At 38.8% G+C, this 22,010-nt stretch overlaps 1 protein-coding gene across 2 annotated transcripts in view; it reads right to left on the reverse strand.

Annotated features, from left to right (window-relative positions):
- Positions 1–22,010, reverse strand: part of LOC309710365 (metabotropic glutamate receptor 8-like) — a 143,206-nt gene that overhangs the window by 108,659 nt on the left and 12,537 nt on the right. The gene's annotated exons all lie outside the window — the stretch shown is intronic.

Below are 22,010 nucleotides of genomic sequence, written 5' to 3' on the forward strand. Positions count from 1 at the left end.
CATTACACACATAGCTGTGTGACCAGTGACACATTCAGCATTAAAAGTAAGCCAGCTTTTTAATTCTACTTCTATAAAAGGAGGTCTAGAAAAATAGAAGAATTGATTGAAAATGTCTTTGTGTTACACAACAACACAACAGGAACACAACAAAACTGAGCTTGACAACTAGCTTGAGGAAATCTATTGTTATATATTATAGCGGTTTTCTTACAGCACCTTCAACTTCAATGCTTTAGACAAATCTCTCTACCCTCTGACCTGTAAGCTCAACAAAAGCACAAGAATAAAATAAAAACTAGAAAGCGAAAATTTCTGAAGAAATTTTAAGTGTGCCTATGCCGCCGCTAATCAGTGTAGTTTGCCATTCAAACGGCTACAGAGAGCAAAACTCAGCAGAGCAGCCATTCTCCACCATGAACTATGGTAAAACCAAACACCGCTCACACCTCACAGATGACAGCTTACAGTTTTGTGTAAAGATGGGGTGACTTCGTACAGCCCCGATTTGCAGACGCTGTGCGCAGAGGTTCATAAGCAGACCCGACAATGTTTGCATGAACATGCTTTGAAGCATTACGTTATGGACCACTTTTCACACATAGTTGCTGTACCCACACAGCCGGCTGTAGCTTTCATCTTACAGCCCGACACATACCCAAAAAAACAAAAACAAAACAAACAAAAAAAAAAAACAGAAGAGAGAGCACAGACTTTACGCCTGAGAGGCGTGATTGCAGATGCCACTGAGGTGGGTCCACCTCCCCTGCAGCGGCACTGCAGACCACGCCCTGCCACACACATCAAACACGTAAAATAAATATTTATGCACTTTTGCATTCACTTTTTGTTTTTTGTTATTTTTACACAGTGTTCTGAATAAATCCAGCTTTGTGTCTTCTTCCATTCTACCTGAAGTACGGGACAAACTGTGTTCCTTTTCAGCTCAATACGAAACATGTAATATTTTCTCTGAATGCGGGACGATTCCGTTTGCACGGGGCGGTTGGCAACCCAATAACTAACCTTATGAATACAATAAAGTTCACCATCAGTAACACAGCACCCACCCAGCTGTACGACTTATTGGTCATGTCCAAATTCATGGGCTGCATCCTCCTGAGGCCACATTTGTAGACCGATTACGTCACAGCAACGCGCCGAAGGCTGTTCAAATTCGTAGACTGCACCTGAATGCAGCCGACAAATGCGTCCTCCTTTTCCCCGAATTTGAAGGATGGGTCGGGTGTGTCCTTCGTGGCCCACCATATCCCAGAACTCATAGCGCGGCCCAGCCAAATCAGAATCAGAAAGGGTTTTATTGCCAAATGTTGGGCAGGTTTACAACATTAGGAAATTGCTGCGGTGCTTCAGTGCAGACATACTGTCATAAATTATGCTTAAATAGACATGAAAATAAGAATAAAAATTAAAAGTTAAAAATTAAAAGTGCTAAATAGATAGGTATATACATGATATATACACATGAGTGCAGGTGGTGATCAGTGCCAAACATGGAATGATGCAGTCAACACAGCGTAGGGTCATGTGTTAGGGGTGGGAACAGTCATAAGGTTATTGTTCATGTGTCCAACAGCAGAGGGGAAGAAACTGTTCTTATGGCGAGAGGTTCTGGTGCGAATGGACCGGAGCCCCCTGCCTCCAGTTTCAAACTCCAGTTTCCAGCAATGGCGGCTGCTACTAAGTTTTAAAATTACTCTTACTAATCTTTCTGGGTCACAAAATAAACTTTTAACATATTTTCAGGCGAGAAAGTAGCTGTGTAAACATCAAATATCTGCTCGGTTTATCAAGATATCGCATATTTGCCAAAGTGCTTCGATGTTTTCGGAGACGTCTGCTACCCACCAGCTCGACAGCTAGCCGGGAGCTCGAGGGTTACTGATGCGGCCGAGAACGGCACAACTCCCGGCACATCATTTTCAGATCATCGCGGACTTTCGCTACTCGGGTTAAATGTAATATATAATTCACTTAGACAACCTACAAATGTTATTGTTGGGCTTTTTTCAGTGTTTTGTTTGTTCGTGAGTAAATCGGTTTGGCTGAGATTAAAGCTATTAGATTAGATTAGATAAAATAAAACTTTATTAATCCCCCTCCTCCTTGGTTTTTACACAGCTGACTAAACGTCAAACAGAAACCTGATTAAACAGAAGTATGAGACAGTCGAGAATTTACGCCAGTGTCCTGTTATATTTTAGATATCAAGGAGCAGACGGCTGAGTTTATAAAACTCCACCGAGACAGCGGCGACGCTAATCTGAAGGCTAGACCGTCCAATTTCACGGCAGTTTACTTCCGGCCTACCCGACCTCCTCAGGAGGATGCAGCCCATGAATTTGGACACGACCAGTGTAACTGATTGTAAAAAGTCAGCACAACGAAAATATACATAACATCTTACCTGACATTCAGTTCACCGGACACTCGTACCGGCGGCGTGAGGGTGAGGGTGAGGGGGGTGAAACCAGACAGAGAACCGCTGCCCTCCGTTGTAGCTCCGCGTTAGCCACCACCAAACAACCGAGTTATTTTTTCCACATCGAACAGCATCTGGACAATCCACCACCTTTCACTGTTCTTACCGTTACTAAAATGAATACATGAATCACCAGCCCATATAAATGAAAAATAAATCCAGCAGCCAACCAAGAGTCATTAAGAAAGACTAGGGGGTGGAACGAGAGCGCGAGCCGGCCTATGTGTGAGCCAGCCCGGCCTGGGTGTCACACAAGCCGCGCTAGCCAGCTAGCCGGCTAGCTGCCATGCGGCGCTAGCAGTAACATCGTGAGAGATATGGGACTTCTTGATAAAATATGGGACTCCTTGATAAAACGAGCAGATATTTGAAGTTTACACACCTACATTCTCGCCTGAAAACCGGTCGATCAGCGGCCGCCTCGCATGTTTCATTCCCCACATACGAGGGGAAAGAGACACATACCGGTGGCTAGCTAGCTCCGCATTAGCCACCACCAAACAACTCAGTTTTTTCTCATCGACCAGCATCATCGGCCCATATAAATGAAAAAAAAGTCCAGCTAAGACAAAGACTGTTTGCAGAGCGATCGGGGATGAAAGGAGTTAGAGACGCCAAGCCTGGGTGCTTTTGAGTGAAGCGGCGCTAGCCGGCTAGCTAGCCAACATCGTGAAAAATCTGTTGCCAAAATGGGATGTCTTGACAAAACGAGCAGATATTTGACGTTTACACACCTACATTCTCGCCTGAAAATATCTTAAAAGTTTACTTTGTGACCTAGAAACACGAATAAGAGGAATATATTAAACCAAGTGGCAGCCGCCATTGTTTGACTGGGTAGAGGCGTGCTATGAATTTGTAGGATATGCAGTTTCCCACCAAGCATACACCCTTGCCATTACCGTAACTATTCAATGCTTCGCGCAACCTTAAGAATTCCAATGGTTCCTGAAAGCACCGACGCTGTGCGCGCTGTTGATATTGTCATCATTATGGTAATCCAAATACGGGGACATACCACTAGAGCAGTGGTTCTTAACCTTGTTGGAGGTACCGAACCCCACCAGCTTCATATGCGCATTCACTGAACCCCTCTTTAGTGAAAAATAAAATGTGATTTTTTTTACTGGTGCACAAAATGAGCCATGCATGTCATGGCGAAGGCTCTGCCGAACCCCTGAGACCGACTCACCGAACCCCTAGGGTTCGATCGAACCCAGGTTAAGAACCACTGCACTAGAGTGAGCCAACACACCACAAATTAAGTTTCACTTACATTTGACGCTAAGTTTCACTTTGCTTCCCATTCATTTCAATGGGCAAAAACTTGCATTAAAATATTCATATTTAAAAAACTATAGAAGTAATAAACACCAAAAGTCATAGCAACTCATTCCAGCTCCAGCCGCACAAAATGATATAACATATGTGAACCTTGTCTCAAAACTGTGGGGCGAATTACGGTCCAAAATTTCAAATAATAATAATAAATCCGAGCAATAGTAATAAGTGTGCCTTTTGGCATAGGCACACTTAATAAAACGTCGATAAAAGACCAAATATTATTATTACTGTTTCGCTATCTTGTTTTGTTTTTAACTAATGTGCTCTCTTTTATAATACTGATGGAACAGCAGAGCTGGTAGGTGCAGATCTCATTAGTCCTTCTGCACAGTCACTGTTACTGATAAAAAGAGGGGGAGAGACACAGGATTTTATCCCACATAAAGCATGAAGCAAAAGTAGCATAGTCTTTGCTGGTGAGACAGAACGGATCAATGATAAAAGATTTCGCTTACTATAAATGGTCAACACAAACATACAGATCTAAGTTGAACAACACAACATAAATTGTATTATGGCATGATTTTTCACGGTTCTTTTCCTGAATGCAGAACCGTTCAAAAACTACGTCTTTCATGACTCCTTAGGTTTTTTAAAATAGATATCAAATAATTTCATAACCTTGAAAATTCCAGATAACCCCGTAAAGACTGCATGTTCTTCAAGAACTATCTTTATTATTATAGCATATTATCTTTATGCTCCAAGTATTCCCGCAAAAATGAAGATTAATGTTTCACATCAGTGTAAACACTGAGACATTGTCCAGTTAATCCTCTCGGTGCGAATTGTGACTTCTGACATAAAAAACTGGCAGAGATATAGAGAGAGCAATATTAACATGAGGAATGTGAAAATGGAATCTGGGGCAAAAAGGGTGAATAAACATAGTGATTAAACCATCACAGATGGAACTGGCTTGGTAATAGCCTTTTCTACACACACGGAGCAAGAGGGAGTGAGAGAGAGAGAGCTTTAGCTGAAAGCTAGAAGCACAGTGGGGTGTGTAGTGAATTGTTTGGTTGCTTGAAAAAAATACAGTTAACCTCCTAAGACCCGAACTCTTCTATGACATGCATTATTAATTTCTCTTTGATATTTTGTCACGGCTGCCGGGCGAGCCATGTGGTGAAGGAGGAAAAGGACCCAAAATGCAGGCAGTTGACTGGTGATGAGAGTGACGTTTATTTACAGAAGTGGCAGTGACAGAACAGGCAGTGAGGAATGACAAATGACTGGAGAAACCTAAACTGGGAAAACTAAACAACAAACCTGAGAGCATAAGAAACGGGGCGCGTTGCCGCAGACAGAGGAACTGAACACCATGGAACACAGACAAACCAGCAACAGACAGGAGAACACACAGGGCTTAAATACACACACCAGTAATCAGGGGATGAGAGACAGGAGGGCAACACACCTGGGAGAAATCAGAGCTGACGGGACAGGGGAAACGTAACCTGAACACACTCACATGAGACGGGGACCTTCAGAATAAAACAGGAAACTCAGACACAACCAGACAAGACACTGAACTAAACAGACAGATTCACAAGCAGACAGTGTGACACCATAGACAGACAGAACACAGTGGGACCAGGGCAGGCACAGAACAGAAACCTAACAAATGGCAAATCATAACAGAATACATACTCAGAATAAACAAAAGCATAAAGAAACACAAAACACTCAGTCGGCAGACTCAGGACCATGACATATTTGGTCTGATTGGGACCTGATGAATGTAAAAACAAAGAATTACCAGATTTTTTTTTTTTACCTAAATTTTGTTTCTAAGAAAAATGAGAGCCACATATGAGGATATTCATTTAAAATTTCGATAGAACAGTAGCAGTATAGTGTCCTCGTAAGTGGATATTAGGCCCCTGTAGAGAAAGGTTAAGTATTTTGGTCTAAATAACCCAAAATGTGATGTCCACATATGTGGACGCCAGGTCCTAGGAGGTTAAAGGTTTTGTCTCTGTCGTCAAAGCACATTGTGTTTCCTCTCCACAAGCATTTGAAATAAGTCAGAAACTCAGACAGTGAAGTGGCGGGTTGGGGGGGATTGGGTGGAGGAGGAGGGGGTATCAGTTCAGGTTTGGAATTTAACAAAAGTGGAATATTTAGTAAAGGCACATAAGTCCTGACGTCCTGTAGCGCATTCAAACTTGCAGCTGTTCACTTCAGATTTAGGTGTTAACACATGCTCACTATTTCTTGAAGCTCCCACACAGGAAGAGGCCCATTTCATCTGAAAGAAAACAGCAGGGACTTGTGCCTCAAACCTGCCACCAGCTAACATCAAGATATGATGGAATGACGAAGAAGGTCAGAATGAATGACCATAAACTGTATTTATGTAGTCAGCATTTTGTCATAAAAACAGACTGAAGTGATCTGCTATCTGTGGTGCTAAAAAAATGAGCAAATTAATACAACTAAATGTCTAGATAGGGGATGAATACGGGAGAATCTGCCACGAAGCTAAGGGAGGATTCAAGGTCACGCAATCCAGCCCTAACTATATGCTTTAGCAAAAAGGAAAGTTTCTAATCGTAAAAATAGAGAGGGTGTCTGTCTCCTGAATCCACACTGGAAGCTGTTTCCACAGAAACCAGAAAGCTGAAGGCTCTGTCTCCCATTCTACTTTTAAATATTAAATATTTTAAATGAACCACAAGTAAACCCGCAATCTGCAAACGAAGTTCTCTAATGGGTGATATGGTACGATATCCATCATTAAGATAAGATGGGGCCTGATTATTCAAGACCTTGTATGTGTCAGGAGCAGGATTTTAAATTCAATTCTGGATTTAACAGGGAGCGAATGAAGAGAAGCCGATATAGGAGAAATATGCTCTCTCTTTCTAGTCCCTGTCAGGACTCTTGCTGCAACAATTTGGCTCAACTGAAGGCTTTTCAGAGAGTTTTTAGGACATCCTGATAATAATATCTTAGAAGCCTAGAAGTAATAAATGCATGAATTACATTCAGCATCATTCTGAGACAGAATGAAGAAAGCAGTCCTGCATATTTGTTTAATATGTGCATTGAAGGACATGTCCTGGTCAAAAATGACTCCAAGGTTCCTCACAGTGTTACTAGAGACCAAAGTAATGCCATCCATAGTAAGACTTCTGGTGTGTGTTGTCTGGCTTCATGGACAGTTAAAGCTGTGTGTCATCTGCATAGCAGGGAAAATGTATGCTAGGCCTTCTGATGATCATTGATGATCATGATCCGATCATTTAGTTTTACTAGATGATGGCTGTGCTAGTCAGCCTCTCCTGACACTGCCCCAAAAGCCAAAAACCACCCTACCACAGTTTATTTTGTCGTCTACCTTTATGTGGTCAGCTAATCGATGTTCGTTCATATTCTTGCAGAGGACACATCCCCTTCTGATGCTTTAAATACATTATAAAGGGATGTAGGGTACTTCTTTAACAATGTCTCCTTACCTGATTTACAGAATTATAGTCATGTTTTATCTTACTCTATATTTAAATTGAATGTAATTAGGACATTATACCTTAGTGGCTTCTTATCTTAGTGGCCCTCCTTAGTGCCTGTGTGGTGCCACATTTGCCTCTTTTATGAAAAATCCATTCTTTGGCTTGATTCTAGAAGGAGGCAAAAACTCAGCCTCAAGGGGTAATGAGCTAGTGTACTTCTCAAGCACTGGTCCAAAGCTTGGATAAGAGGGATGTTTTTTCCAAGGAGGAGTATCTAACAAAACACCTCTTGAGGTTGTGAAGGCCTAGCAGTGTCTCCACTTTCTGAGGAGCCTTAGGGGGATCAACCTGAAGAGGGAGCTGCTGACCATCTTCTTCCGCTGCTAAATTGAGAGTGTGCTGACGTATTGCATTTCTACGTGGTTCTCGAGCTGCACCACGGCACACACAAACGCATTACAAAAGGTTATTAACATGGCCCAGAAAAGCTTTTACAGCAGGGCTATAGCCTTAGTCAATGCTGATACCTGATGTTATTTTTGCACAAACATTTTCTTACCTGCACGTACTGTGCATTTCATCTCTGAACATACTGGATATTTTATCTTCTGCACATATTGTATGTATTTTATTTTGTATAAGTGGCATTGATTTATTGTGCTTTGTCTGTCGTCATCACCGATGTGGGACAATACTAACATTTTTTGTACTATTGTATAAAATAAAACTGTGCAATGACTACAAAGAGTTAAACTTGAAAGTTGTGCTAATGCAAACATGAAGATCCCTTTACTGTGGCAACCCCTTGGAAATAAGGGGACTACACAAAGTGCCTCTATACGGTATAGTGTCCTGTAAAATAAAACATATTTTTAAAAAGTACCCAAAAGAGCTAAAAACCAACTACAAAAGTTGCTGATCAAAATTAATGTATGTAACGTGATGTAACTTAATAGCTGGGAGAAGATTTGCTTCTTCTCTTGGTTTCATATCATCGTAAACAAATTATATTTAGCCAGAGAGACATTTTAAGACATCAACTAGGCCTTTTAGAAACTTGAATTAGGATGTTTCTATAAATTATGATATGTTCTAGACATATTAATTACTCAGTTAATCAAAAAAAATCTCATTCCTGTTCCATAGCTGAGGTACAACTGGCAACACTGAGCGGACTAGGGAAAGCCTCTCCCACAGCAGTTAGAGCTACTAACACATTCAGACATGACGGCCGAACAGCAGAGAGGAAGAGACGAGCATGGGAGTGTGTCAGAAACACAAATGAAGCATGAAGTGTGTACAAAGACAGAATAAGAAGATGGCTCCTCCATTTATGACAGAGTCTCCCAAGATGACAGCCCATCCCTCCCCGTTTGACCGACTTATTCAAGCATAAAAACCCTCGGCGTTCCAATAAATGTCTTGTTACTGTTTGATCTCATCAGTGTCACTTCCAACCCTGACTCAACACTTGCCATGCATCACCAATGCATTTTAAAACGTGTCCGTGGTGATGGGGAGGGTGGAACCAAACCCTTGAGCTTATCTGATAAATCAGGTAGCAAAGTGAATGACAAATTACCAATCGCCACAAAAAACAGCTGCACAGGAGCATCTGAGCACTTCAGATATTGAGGGAAAAAAAGATTAGTAGCATGTGAATGTGTGTTTAAGTCAAACACACATTCACATCTTCTGTGTGACTCAGAGCACTTAAAGGAGAGCATCAAAGCCAAGGGTTTTTCAAGGCAAATAATAGTTTTTAAGCAAATAATGTATTCATCATCACTTAGTTATAGAAATCCAATGGAAAAACACACGGACTCTTCCCAAAAAAAAAACATCTGCTGAGTGGGTGGACGCCTGAAGGACATAGTTTAAAGAAGTTTGATTGAGAAAAACATAAAACTTTAAGATAGAATCTATACAGATGAAAATACACTATCTTCAGTCAATAAATGTCAGAAAATATAACTTTCTCTGATTGATCTACAACATGACTAAAATTACTAAACTTTATTTTTAAAGTATATAATTACAGGGTACAGCGTAGTGGAGGTAGTATCACTATTGAAAGGGACAACTGTATTTTCCAGGAGTGACTGCAGTTCATTCAGTAGGTAGAAAATTCACCACATTCACTTTGCAACCCCTGCAGCCGAGCTGGAAAATGATAAGTGCCTAGGAACCTAGGAAAACCTTGGAAATACAACATTGACAGAGCTGCTTTGTTTTATTACTTCCGGCAACACAGAAACATGTCAGTGATAGAATCCAGTGTAGCAATATCTCAACAGACTGGAAACATATACACTCCTGCAGCGCAGATCTATAAGGTGAAGTGAAAAGATTGGCGATAGATTGGTTGGTGGTTATGAATGAGTTGCAGCTGCATTGACATTCAGAAGGTCTATAGACAATGCATGTTCAATTCCAACAGGAGAGGTAAAAGAGTCATGTTAATTGAAATTCTCTGAGATGGACAGGAGGGGAGTGAGAAAGGCAAATAAGTGCTGGAGTGGGGAAATAAGGCTGAATGAAAACCTCCAGAGTAAGAAATAATTAACTGGAAGGCATTTTAGCAATTTCAAAGTCAAACTACACGTAAATGCCCAGGCTAAGACTTGAAATAGTTGCATGTTCCTTTTTTTGACTCAACTTACACTGCTAAAAGAATTAAAGGAACACTTTGAAAACACGCATCTCAATGGCAAGAAAAAACACATCCTGGATACTTATGCTGAACTGAGTAATGTGTTAGAAAGGATGCCATGTTATTTGATGGAAAGGAAAATTATCAGCCTACAGGCGGTTGTATTCAAATAAACTCTAAAAATCTAAATGAATAAATGATATACCATGCTAGTCCATTTAGCTAAAATTTTATTATAGCAATTAAAAATGGAAAAAACTCAATAGTTTTTTTTGGCATGCTCCTAACGAGACGACAGATGATGGCTCCTTCCAGATCTGGACAGATATGATCTGGACAAGATATGCCTGCATACTCTCAGGAACCCAGGCTGTTCATGCTGAATTGTGTTACAGGCAGGATATCATTTTTTGTGGCATCTCCAGATGAATTCACACCTGTCACATGTGCTCAGGGAAAATTTGTTCCCATCTGTGAAAAGCACAGTGCGCCAGTGTTGTTCTGTTAGTCTATGGCAAATGCAAATCGAGCTTCACTGTCCCAGGCAGTGAACACAGAGCCTAGTAAAAGATGTCGGGCCCTCAGGCAAATTCAACTCAATTCAGTTTTATTTATATACTGCCAAATCACAACAACAGTTGCCTCAAGGCATTTTTTCTATTGTAGTGTAAGGACCCTAAAATAATACAATCCAAGATTCCTAACAGTGTTACTAAAGGCCAAGTTAATGCCGTCCAGATCAAGTATCTGGTTAGACACTGTTTCCAAGATTTATAGAGCCAAGTACATTTAGTTTAATTTGAATTCAGATAAAACTAAATTCAAGATTAGAGATTAGAGATCATCCAGGTTTTTATGTCTTTAACCTCCTAAGACCTGAACTCTTCCAAGGCATGGATTTTTAATTTCTCTTTGATATTTGGGCTGGTTGGGGCCCGATGAATGTAATGAATTACCAGATTTTTTTTTTTTTTTACCTTATTTTTGTTTTTAAGAAAAATAAGAGCCACATATGAGGATATTTGTTTAAAACTTTGATAGAACAGTAGCAGTATAGTGTAAGAGGATATCAGGCCCATGTAGAGCAAAATTGAGTATTTTGGTCTAAATAACCCAAAATGTGATGTCCACATATGTGGACGCCAGGTCCTAGCAGGTTAAGACATTCCTGCACTTTAACTAAATGGTGTTTGTTATCTGGCTTTCTTTCTAGCAAGGAAAATGTAGGCTATGCATTCGAATGATACTGCCTAGGTGAAGCATCTATAATGTAAAGTGAACTGGTCCTAGCACAGAAACCTGTCGAACTCCATTATTAATCTTTGTGTGTGAAGCAGACTCCCCATTTACATGAACAAACTGGATTTTATTAGACGGATACAGCGGGTAAAATAAGTATTGAACAAGTCAGCGATTTCGTAAGCAGATATGTCTACAACTGCTGCTTACATGAAATTCTCAATGTTTGTAACAACCCTTTCAATCAAACCATATCCATAAATTATGTTATGTGTCTTGACGCATGCACAATCATCCAGGTAAGGAAATTCCAAAAGGTTGATTCTGTTCATCTTGATGAAGCCTTTTCAATGGGAGAGATGTTTCATCACTCAATCCTGACTTCTTCAGTTTTCAGTCACTTGGATGAGTGACGAAATGTTTCTCCCACTAAAAATGCTATGTCCATATGAACAGAATCAACTTTTTCTGATATGGTATGTGTCATAATGAAAAATGACATAGGGAAAAAGTAATTGAAGACATAAAGAAAAGGAAGTGCAAAAAGGCACGAGAAGGCATGACACAAGCTGAAATCTATCAGTAATTTTTCATTTTTTCAGCATATGATACTGGCACGCTTCATATAATTGAAGGAAGGATGAATGGAAAATAGATAAATAGAAAAGAGATATTCTTGACAAAAAATCTGCTAACATCTACCAGGTTGATGAAGATGAATGAGTGTGGTTGTTGTCATCTGGTGAGAATTTGACTGTAATAGCACCTTTAGAAATATATTTACTTGGAAAACTGGTGACATGTTCAATACTTATTTTAATCCCTGCATGACTGAAACTTGTGCTATGCTGTACCTTTAATACTCAACTGATACTACTTAAAAAGGACATTGCTCTGCAAATGATCAGTTAGCTGTTTTACAACCTTCAGAGGCCACCCTCATGAAGTTTGTTTCTGATTGTTTGGTCAAACACATTCAGACCACCTGCTGGAGGTTATTTTGTAGGTTACTTTGTCACATAAAGCTGCAGATACTAGTTCTGCTGAAGAATTAAAGACTTTCTAGAGGTTTCCAGGCCTCCTAGAGTAACTCTGTCTGAATCCTGGAATGTCCTCTTGACAGTGGGAGACACAGCAAACCATTTCAATATGCAAAAGATGTGTGGGTTGACAGACCATTTTTCAAAAAATTATATCTTGAAAAGTTTTCATTTCTTTGATATATGAAGCTCTCATTGAAACACTCATTTTATATGTTCAAAATCTGGACCACAATTTTTTTTATTCAAATCAGATGGTCAAGCTTATGGGTCATTTCATTTAAGATCAAATGACCAATAAGTCAAAACTTCAAATGACATCACACTTCACTTACACTGGGTTAGATTGTCTCTAAGCAGTAATAAAGTGTTGAGAGAATGATAAAGAGTGGGTCAGTGGTCAACAAACCAGTTGCAGTTGTGACTCACTGTAGGGGGTTTCACTTCCTTGAGCATGTCTTGATCCAAATCTAAAATAACAATTTGAGGAGACAGAAGAGGAGTCACACTTATTCCTGTTGCGTAAGCAGTTGCCTGTAGGGCTCCCATCCACCATTCAAGAGCTGCGAACTTTCCCTCTATCTTTTAGTAATGCTTCAGTTCACACAGCCAGCTAGGCAGTGATGCAATATTATCACATGATAGGTTCCCAGTTTTTCCCAGTCCTTCCTGAAGCATCCTGTCACGTTCTGCCTTTTACCAAAATTGGTTTCTATCTACAGCATAGACTGTTGGTAGGAAACAGGTCTGCATAGAATGACTATTTTATTATGCTGATTTTTCTCCATTATTATTTTTCCCCATCAAGAAAAAAATAAAATAAAATGAAATGTGACTCAGCTATCTGGGACTAGCTGATCATTATTATTATTATTATCAATATTATTATTATCATCATTATTATTATTATTATCATCAATATTATTATTATTATTATTATCAATATTATTATTATTATTATTATTATCATCATTATTACTATCATCATTATTATTATTATCATCATCATTATTATTATTATTATTATTATTATTATTAATTGGCTAAATTAAAAACCTCTGTTGTGAAAAAAACAGCTCACCCTCTTTAAATTCTAAGATTTTATGTTTGAAGTCATAAAAATATCTGGTCTTTACTAGGTTCTATTTAAATAAAACCGCATATGTACAGTATAACATGATGTAATACACTGGCTTGTAGAACCACTTTTATCGACAATAACCAAGTAACTTCAGTCGTCTTCTGTATGACTTGTGCAGCCTCTCACACCATTGTGGAAATTACAATGTTGTTTCATTTCAGTTTCACTGAAACATCTTGGCTATTTTCTTATTCAGCCATTCTGTTGTATTATCTTTGGACAGGGGATTTTTGTTTTTATTTTGTCCTGCTGAGTACAACTTAAGAAAAAAAAACAGAGGGTGCACGTTGGGTGTGTATACTGTAAATTTTAGTATTTTCTACATCAGTTAGTTTCATTCAAAGTCACAAATGAGCCAATTCAAGTGTATTGGCAGAAAGCATTGCACTTTTCAATAAAGACAATTTCACCATTTTATTAAAATTAAAAAGCTTAACCATAATTTCACTGAACAGGAAGAAATGACTATAAGAAAGAAGTGGCTTACGTGATGTATTATCCAACTACAAACAATAGTTCATCTTATTCTGCATCTGTGTTGAAGTTATGTCAATTTACCGAACAGCCCTCTAAATTGGAGTTTCACACCTGCAGGTTGTAATTGTGTGAAGTCAACATGACTTACTAATTTAATTTCCCCAAACACCATCACACCACTTTGCTCAACTATCATTCTGAAATGATGTGGCTCTGAATCAAAGATGAAGTCTGTAGTCTGTGTGCTTGAATATGAGTCTTTTCTTAAAACCAGCAGACCTCTGACCATTATTCCGGTTCAGCTGATCATAGATGATCTCTGCAGGTCATACTGACCACCAACAGCAGCTTGAGATTTTCGAGCATTAACCCCACCCTACTCGGGGCTGTTTTATTCCTAAATGGCTAAGATTGGTACCCAGTGGAAGAATAATGGCCTTTTTATACATTTGAGAAAGGCTGAGAAAAACAAGAGAAAGTGCAATACGTTTACACAGAGATGGTAAAGGTCTGAGGAACACAATGTTGATATAAATGGCCTGTATTTATATAGCGCCTTACTAGTCCCTAAGGACCCCAAAGCGCTTTACATATCCAGTCATCCACCCATTCACACACACATTCACACACTGGTGATGGCAAGCTACATTGTAGCCACAGCCACCCTGGGGTGCACTGACAGAGGCGAGGCTGCCGGACACTGGCGCCACCGGGCCCTCTGACCACCACCAGTAGGCAACGGGTGAAGTGTCTTGCCCAAGGACACAACGACCGAGACTGTCCAAGCCAGGGCTCGAACCGGCAACCTTCCGATTACAAGACGAACACCCAACTCTTGAGCCACGATCGCCACGGGGCGATCGTGCAAAACTAAAAATAATCACTTTGCAGACTTCCACAGAAAGTGAAAAATTGACATTGTCTTTATTAGCAAACTTGAGTTCAATAATAAGATAAAAACTCATTTAAATTTACTGACAAATTAAATTTTAAGTGGAGACTTTTACAAACCTTTTGTTATTGTGAAGGCTTTTATTGATTGATTGATTGATTGATTATTGATATTAATTGCAACATTTTCTGGTACTTTTACCTCTTTTTTTAGTGTTCACATTGTGCAGCTTTTGTTTTGACCAATATAACTGGGATGAGAATATCTCCATGTATTACCTTGCATGATACACAGTATATCTGTCTGGTTAAAGTCCGACAGTTTAAAAATTGTTTCATTAAAACTGGATGAATTACAAATTGAAACCATAAAAATAAGTTATGAAAAGCTTTATTAACACAAAGACAAAAAGAGAGAATGGCAGCTTCAGACAGCATAATGAGGTTGTGATTATCAACTAAACACTAATAAATTGCTACTACAATGAGCAAATTCTCCCTGCAATTCACTTCTGTCCACCCTCTCCTATATTTCTTTCCTCTCACAGTTTCATTTGTTTTCAAACAATAGAGTGATTAGGTAATCACGACAGAATAGCCACAGGACACCTTCAGTGTGCATTCATTTTTATAGAGGCAGGAGTGATTTCACCCTCACATTCACAGTTTTAGGACATTATTAAGAGATGATCTTGTGTGATGGTGCCACTAAGAGGTCACACTGTTAGATATTCAACGATGTCATTAACAAATTGTTAAACCTCCAGTGCCACCTACTCTTGGTTTTTAGCCAGTATTCAGTTCAGGTCAAGATGGTTGTGTCACTTCATAAGAATGTTTACCATAGAAATACTCTCACTGGTACTGTATTTGGTACAACTTGCCGAAAAGGTTTGGATCCCCTTTGCCTTCAAAGGTGCTTTAATTCTTCATTTTACATATTTCCAATAAAGTCCTGAAAAAAATCCTCCTAGATTTCAGCCCATATTGACATGATAGCATCGTGCATTTGCACATGCATCAATGATGCAAACCTCCCATTCCACCATATCACAATTGGCTCTATGCAGAGGCCGTGTGAGTACAGTAAACTCATAGTCATATTCAAAAAAACATTTTGAGATGTTTCAAACGCCTTGACAAGTCATCAAAGCAACCAACAGAAGATAAAGGGACATACCAGCCCAATATCACAGCAAAACATGTAGGAGACGTGCCAGTCCAACATGTCCATTTCACATTTTGAAGAGGCAGAGTGTGAAATGAACCCAGAAATGGTCGTTAGGTAAGGATAGGATAATACCATTTTTTGCGCATCTGTCACACTTTCATATTTCAGCTCATCAAACAAATTAGGTAGTTTAAGCTTCCGACGTCACCTTATGTGAAAAAGCAATGACCCCCACCCCACCCCCACCCAAACCTAATAATTAGCTGTGTCACCCTTGTTAATATTAGAAACACTGAACCAAAAACTAGTGCGAGTTGTGTGTAAAGACCCAAGATAACTGTCAACAAACTAATGAATGACTTAGCCAAGTCTGGAATTGCAGTCTCAAAGAAGACAATCACTTAAACCCTGCACAGGAATGGACTGTGGTTGAAGAGCAAGAAAAACTTCACTTATGCAGGAGTCTTCTAGCCAGATTGAAGTATACTAGGGAAAACCTGGAGAAAGACTATGCATGTTGAAAGTGTGCCCTTTGGTCAGATAAGACAAAGCTAGAGGTCTCTAGCCACAGAACTGCTGCTTACGTTGGAGAGGTGTATGACAAGTAACCAGTTTAAAAATCTGATTGGAATGAAAATGCTTCATGTAAACACACCAATCCAAAGATTCTGTCCCAATCACAGTCCTGTATGATTATTATTTCCTCCTGATTGACAGGTGTCAAATAGGGCTGGGCATCGTCACTGATTTCTAGAATCGATTCGATTCCGATTCACAAGGTCCCGAATCGATTTGATCCATGATTCGCTTCAATTCAATTCAATTCAATTCAATTCGAATCTGGGAAATTTTGCCTCAGACAGTCAGAAATATTGTAATTCAGATCGGTACATTTACATATTTTTGTATCTATAAAAAGGAAGCTGACACTCGCAAGACTTTATCAAAGGTGTGAGCATCACAGCAGATGCCTTTGTGTCAAAGTAGCTGAGGATAAAACACAGAAAAACATGAAGGTGATTTTCCTGGCCTGGGATTTTATAAAAATATTCTGCAGTACATCAAAAATGAAAGAAAACCATTAATCAACATATGAACATTACCTCTGAAGTTACAGCGGTTTTATTAGAGACACAGCTAAGCGTTTTGCATAATTTTAAAAAGTTTAAATTTGTTCAGTCGGTGGGTCGCGCTTTGTGTTTACATCTTTGTGCAGAATCCGTGTACCTGCTCTCATTTAAAGCTGTTTTAGCTGTTTGGTGGTTTTCAAAATTTTGTGAGGTTTAACCTGTGATTTTGGCATTTTGGGTAAAAAAAATTTATATTAAAAAATCGATTCAGGATTTTAATGAATCGATATCACGTTATCCAAGCCAGAATAGATTTTAATCGATAAATCGATTATCAAAACCCACCCCTAGTGTCAATCTGTAAAGTTACAAGGGCAAGGTCACCAAGTCACTAAGTGACTTCTCTAATCTACTAAAAGAAATCTACTGCTTTTGCTATAAATTCTTCTCTTGGTTGATACAATGTCCTCAACTGGCTTTTAGGTGTACCCTTCTTAAATGTTTTAGTATGCATGCTATTGACCAACAACAGTATATTAGAAAGTAGCAGTAGAAAGTGCCCCATTATTTAAAACGACCCACATATTGAGTAAATGTATTTTATCCTTGCTAAACTCACAAGTAAACTGAAGGTTGTTCGTAAATGCATTTAGAATATGTACAAAAAATATGTCATCAGTGAAAACATCAAATTTAACATAACAGGAACCATGACAAAAATCTTGTAGCTCAGGATAAATATCAATACTGTTACAACCCAACAATCTATAGTAGTCAGCTTCTGAACACCACTGGATCCAGATGCGATGAATCTCCTGATAATTACTTTTATCAGCACTGGAATGGATTTGGTGGTTTGTTTACATTTGATATTACAATGCTGTCGTAGTGCTGGGAGACTGATGAGCATTTTCTGTGAACTGGATATCCAGTCATGACACTGGAGGCTCAGATCTTCTTCTTCGTCTGACTGTTCAAATAATAATAATAATAATAATAATGGATTGGATTTATATAGCGCTTTTCAAGGCACCCAAAGCGCTTTACAATGCCACTATTCATTCACTCTCACATTCACACACTGGTGGAGGCAGCTACGATTGTAGCCACAGCTGCCCTGGGGCAGACTGACAGAGGCGAGGCTGCCATATCGCGCCAAATAGAAGGTTCCTTCTGTTTTCATTGCTCTTTCTGGTATTTTCCCACCTGATTCCTTTTTTATTTTGTGTTTTTGGCTAAACCTGCAGCAGATTCAAAACACAGACACCATGGTTGAGTTCCTCCCATGCAGACAGCAGAGATGGAAATATAACGCAGCAGCATGAAGGAATGTAGCAGCAGAGTGTCCTGAACACAAGACTGTGCTCACGCTGTGTGTTACAGTGTGAAAAGGATGCGCAAATATTATGCAAATGGACTTAGAGGATTTCACAGTTTTAGATGGAATATCTCACCCCTTATATCCTCAGTGAAGTGTCTGAAGAGGAAGAAAAATGCTTTTATTAAAAGCAAATCTCTTTGCAATCGAGACTGGAAATATTAATATTTTTTACTGATGGAGGAAATAAAAGTGTCATATTTAACCTCAGGAGTAAAAGGTTGAAAAAGAAGAAAGGCTGTAAAGTCATCAAAAGGTTCATCCTCTGGAGAGAAGGAACGAGATCAGCACAATCTATGGATGACTTATTATTGAAATGACCGATTATCACTTACTGCTGTGTGTTAGTAATATCCTATCTAAAATTAAGCCCAAAATTCTTTACCATATAAACACATTATGGCCATTACCTGTATAAAAAGGACCACTAAAAAATAAAGTCACAATAAAATGTTTCATAGTTGTGTTTCTGTTTGTCCCCAAGTAATCTGTAAAATGATATTATTGATAACAAGACCTTTCTTACACCTGCATTTTTTTTTCTAATTGCCAGAAAGTTGAGGTTTGAAAAGGATGATGGCTTGTACAGGGTCACGTGATGTTTGACTTCAGTAAACAATTTCCATGAGTTTAAGCTGGTCGTTCTGAAGCCATATTGAATACAATTTCAATAAGTTGTATCCCTTTTATAAAGTTGCCACTTTGTGCAGTGCATTTTATCAAGCCTGGTTTCAAAACATCACGTGGTTGATGGGGAAAGGAAACCCACTAAACACAGGGTTTCACAACAGCACATAACTAACAAATGGGTAATGTCATTGAAATTAATGTATATACAGTCCATGATTGTATTGAGAATGTTCATTTTGTGAAATAGCACACTCATTAAAAATATGAGTCAAGTGCTTAAAAACAATACAACTCTATCTGGATGCAGAATCTGGATATGTGGTTACACTATTTTTATTTAGTTATTACCAAATGGGGTATAAGTGGGATGCCTATCGTAGTGTCTTTACTCAGAATATCCTCAACTAAAAAGAGCCTTTTCAATAAGCCTTGTTATCTGTCAGTGTTGTGACTATAGCTGAAGGCTGTGACAGCACTGGTGAGGAAACCTCTGCGTCAGCATTATCTGGCTATTCCCATCACCACCACCACCCCCTCCCCCACCGCCCCCAGAGGCATCTCTGGCTAATTTTAGATAAGCGATGTTGTTGGGCCTTTCCGTCCTCATTAAGCTGTTAGGGTTCTAACACACACACACACACACACACATACACACACACATTAAAATCATACACTTCATGACTAATTTAACGCAGTGGAGTATGTCTGCTGCTGTGCACAGCAACTCGCTGCCTTCAGACACAATTTGTCTGTGCAGAGAATGAGGCAACAGCTGAGATCAACGTTTTGTCAGTGAGAAACACGTTATCTATTCTGTATCCAGCTAAGAGAAGAATAAAACTGAAGCTACATCCTCAATTGGAAGCCATTAGCATTGGCATGTTGACCAGAGGTCATAGAAAGTTAATAACATTCAGCAAATTTGAGTGATTACGGGAAAAACAACCAGTGGTGACATGAAGTGGGTGGTATTTGAAGTAAAGGTTTTTGAAATTTCAGACCAGCAACTCCAGTAGCTGCCAAAGAGAGAGTAGGATATTATTGACTGGCATATGGTTATGGTTGTAAGGTTACCAATTTAACTAGAATATCCACGAGCAAGCAGCTGTCAGCTTTAGAGCAAGGCAATAAGTGCTTGCAGTGTCAAATCTAAAAACAAACAAATTAAAATGTGTTCCTTCATATCAGAACATGCTGTTATAAGCTCCACGCCTTTTGGAATCAATCCTGCACATTACTGACATCTGGGGGGCGCAGTCAGCTATTGCTGCTGAAAGTGCTGTTTGTTTCATAGTCATAGGAAAGCAGGCTAGCTTAGATTAGTCTCCATTTTAAGGGTTTTAACAATGGCGGAAACAGGGCAATCTGACAAACCCAGAGTTTTTTTCTGGTGGTTTATGCATGCACACTGTTGATAAACCTCTGATCTTTCTTGGTAAACCAATGCAAGACTAGCATACAAGTCAAGCTGTTTCCGACTCCCTTCCACATGATGTATGGAAACCCAATTTGCATTAGCAAGTAAACAATTGTGATTTATCATGGGAACAGATGAGTTTCAACTTGCTAACCACCTTAGCTAACATGTGTAATTTAGAGAAGATGGAGTGTAAAAACTTTGTTAATTAGTGCAATTAGCAATGACTTAAGATTAATGATTTGAATCCCCCTGTAGATATTGACAGTTGCCTGCAGAACTGCTCCCAACAAACATAGATGTTTACATCTGCGCTGTAACTGCAATAAGTTAATTAACAGATTTGCACTACAACCTAGTTTGCCTCTTATCTGTAGTTATTTTTATTTAATTTAATAACTGTACAGTACTCTCTGTATATAGTAACCATTGTCCTTAATGTAAATATGTAAGAAAAATTGTGTATGTTTCTGTTCTGTGTCCTGTGTACTGTTTGTTTGTATATGTGTCTTTTTGACTGCTGTTACAACCATAATTTCCCCTTGTGGGACAATTAAAGGATTATTCTATTCTATTCTATTCTATTCTATTCTAAACATATCATACCGTATCACACACTGCTCTGTGTTTTTGATTAAACTGGTTATTCTTTTGTCATTAATATATTTAATATATTACACTTTAAAACAAACAAACAAACAAAAATCAAGATGTAGGCCTGTGTCTCATTAACCTTTTTTTGCGGGTGTTTTTTATAGAGACATGTGGTCCAGAATATGTTGCTGGACATTCAACAGAATGTTAGGTATTTAAAACAAGCTCAAACGTAAACATATGCAACAGTATTATTAATCCATTTAACAGTGCTTGGAAACATTTTTCTGTAAAATAATTATTATTTGATACTTTATGTACAATTTTCCAATAATACAGGTGTATGTTTAATCAGGTTCTTTTTTTTTTTTATCTCGTTATGCATGCTCAATAATCCAGGAAAGGAAATCCCAAAAGTTCTGTTCATCTAGACGTAGCGTTTTCAGTAGGAGAAATGTTTCGTCACTCATCCAAGTGACTTCTTCAGTCTCAGCTGACTGCAGGTTTCCCCAAATCTTATAAACAATACATTTGCACAATGACTGAAACTGGCCCCACTGAATGAACAATGGGCTGGGAGGTTGGTCCCTTGATCATTAATATGCAAATTCTCATGACCACTGATCAACAACCATTGATCAAAGCTCAGTGATCAATGGCCATGAGTACCATTCACAGAGAGTTGGGGAATGGCCGCAATCACAGTATTGTTGGATGATGATGGAAGATGGTGAAAGCATTTGACAGGCATGTCAAATAAAATTTATCTTCGTAAATTACCAAACAGTAGAGGAAAATCTCTCCTACTTCATTGTCAAGTTAATTTACAAAGGTAAATGCTTAACTTTCCACTTCATACATGTTACACAATGGATCATGACTGAATAGAAGATGATTGCAATATCACAGAATTAAATTGTACTTTAATGTCTTAAATTGTGATTTTTGCAAAGAGAAATCTTTAGCAGATACAGAAGTGTGCAAATGTTTTGACTCCTTTCTTT

This window comes from Aulonocara stuartgranti (genome assembly GCF_965226115.1).
Source record: "Aulonocara stuartgranti genome assembly, chromosome: 7".
In the NCBI taxonomy this organism is placed as follows: Eukaryota; Metazoa; Chordata; class Actinopteri; order Cichliformes; family Cichlidae; genus Aulonocara; species Aulonocara stuartgranti.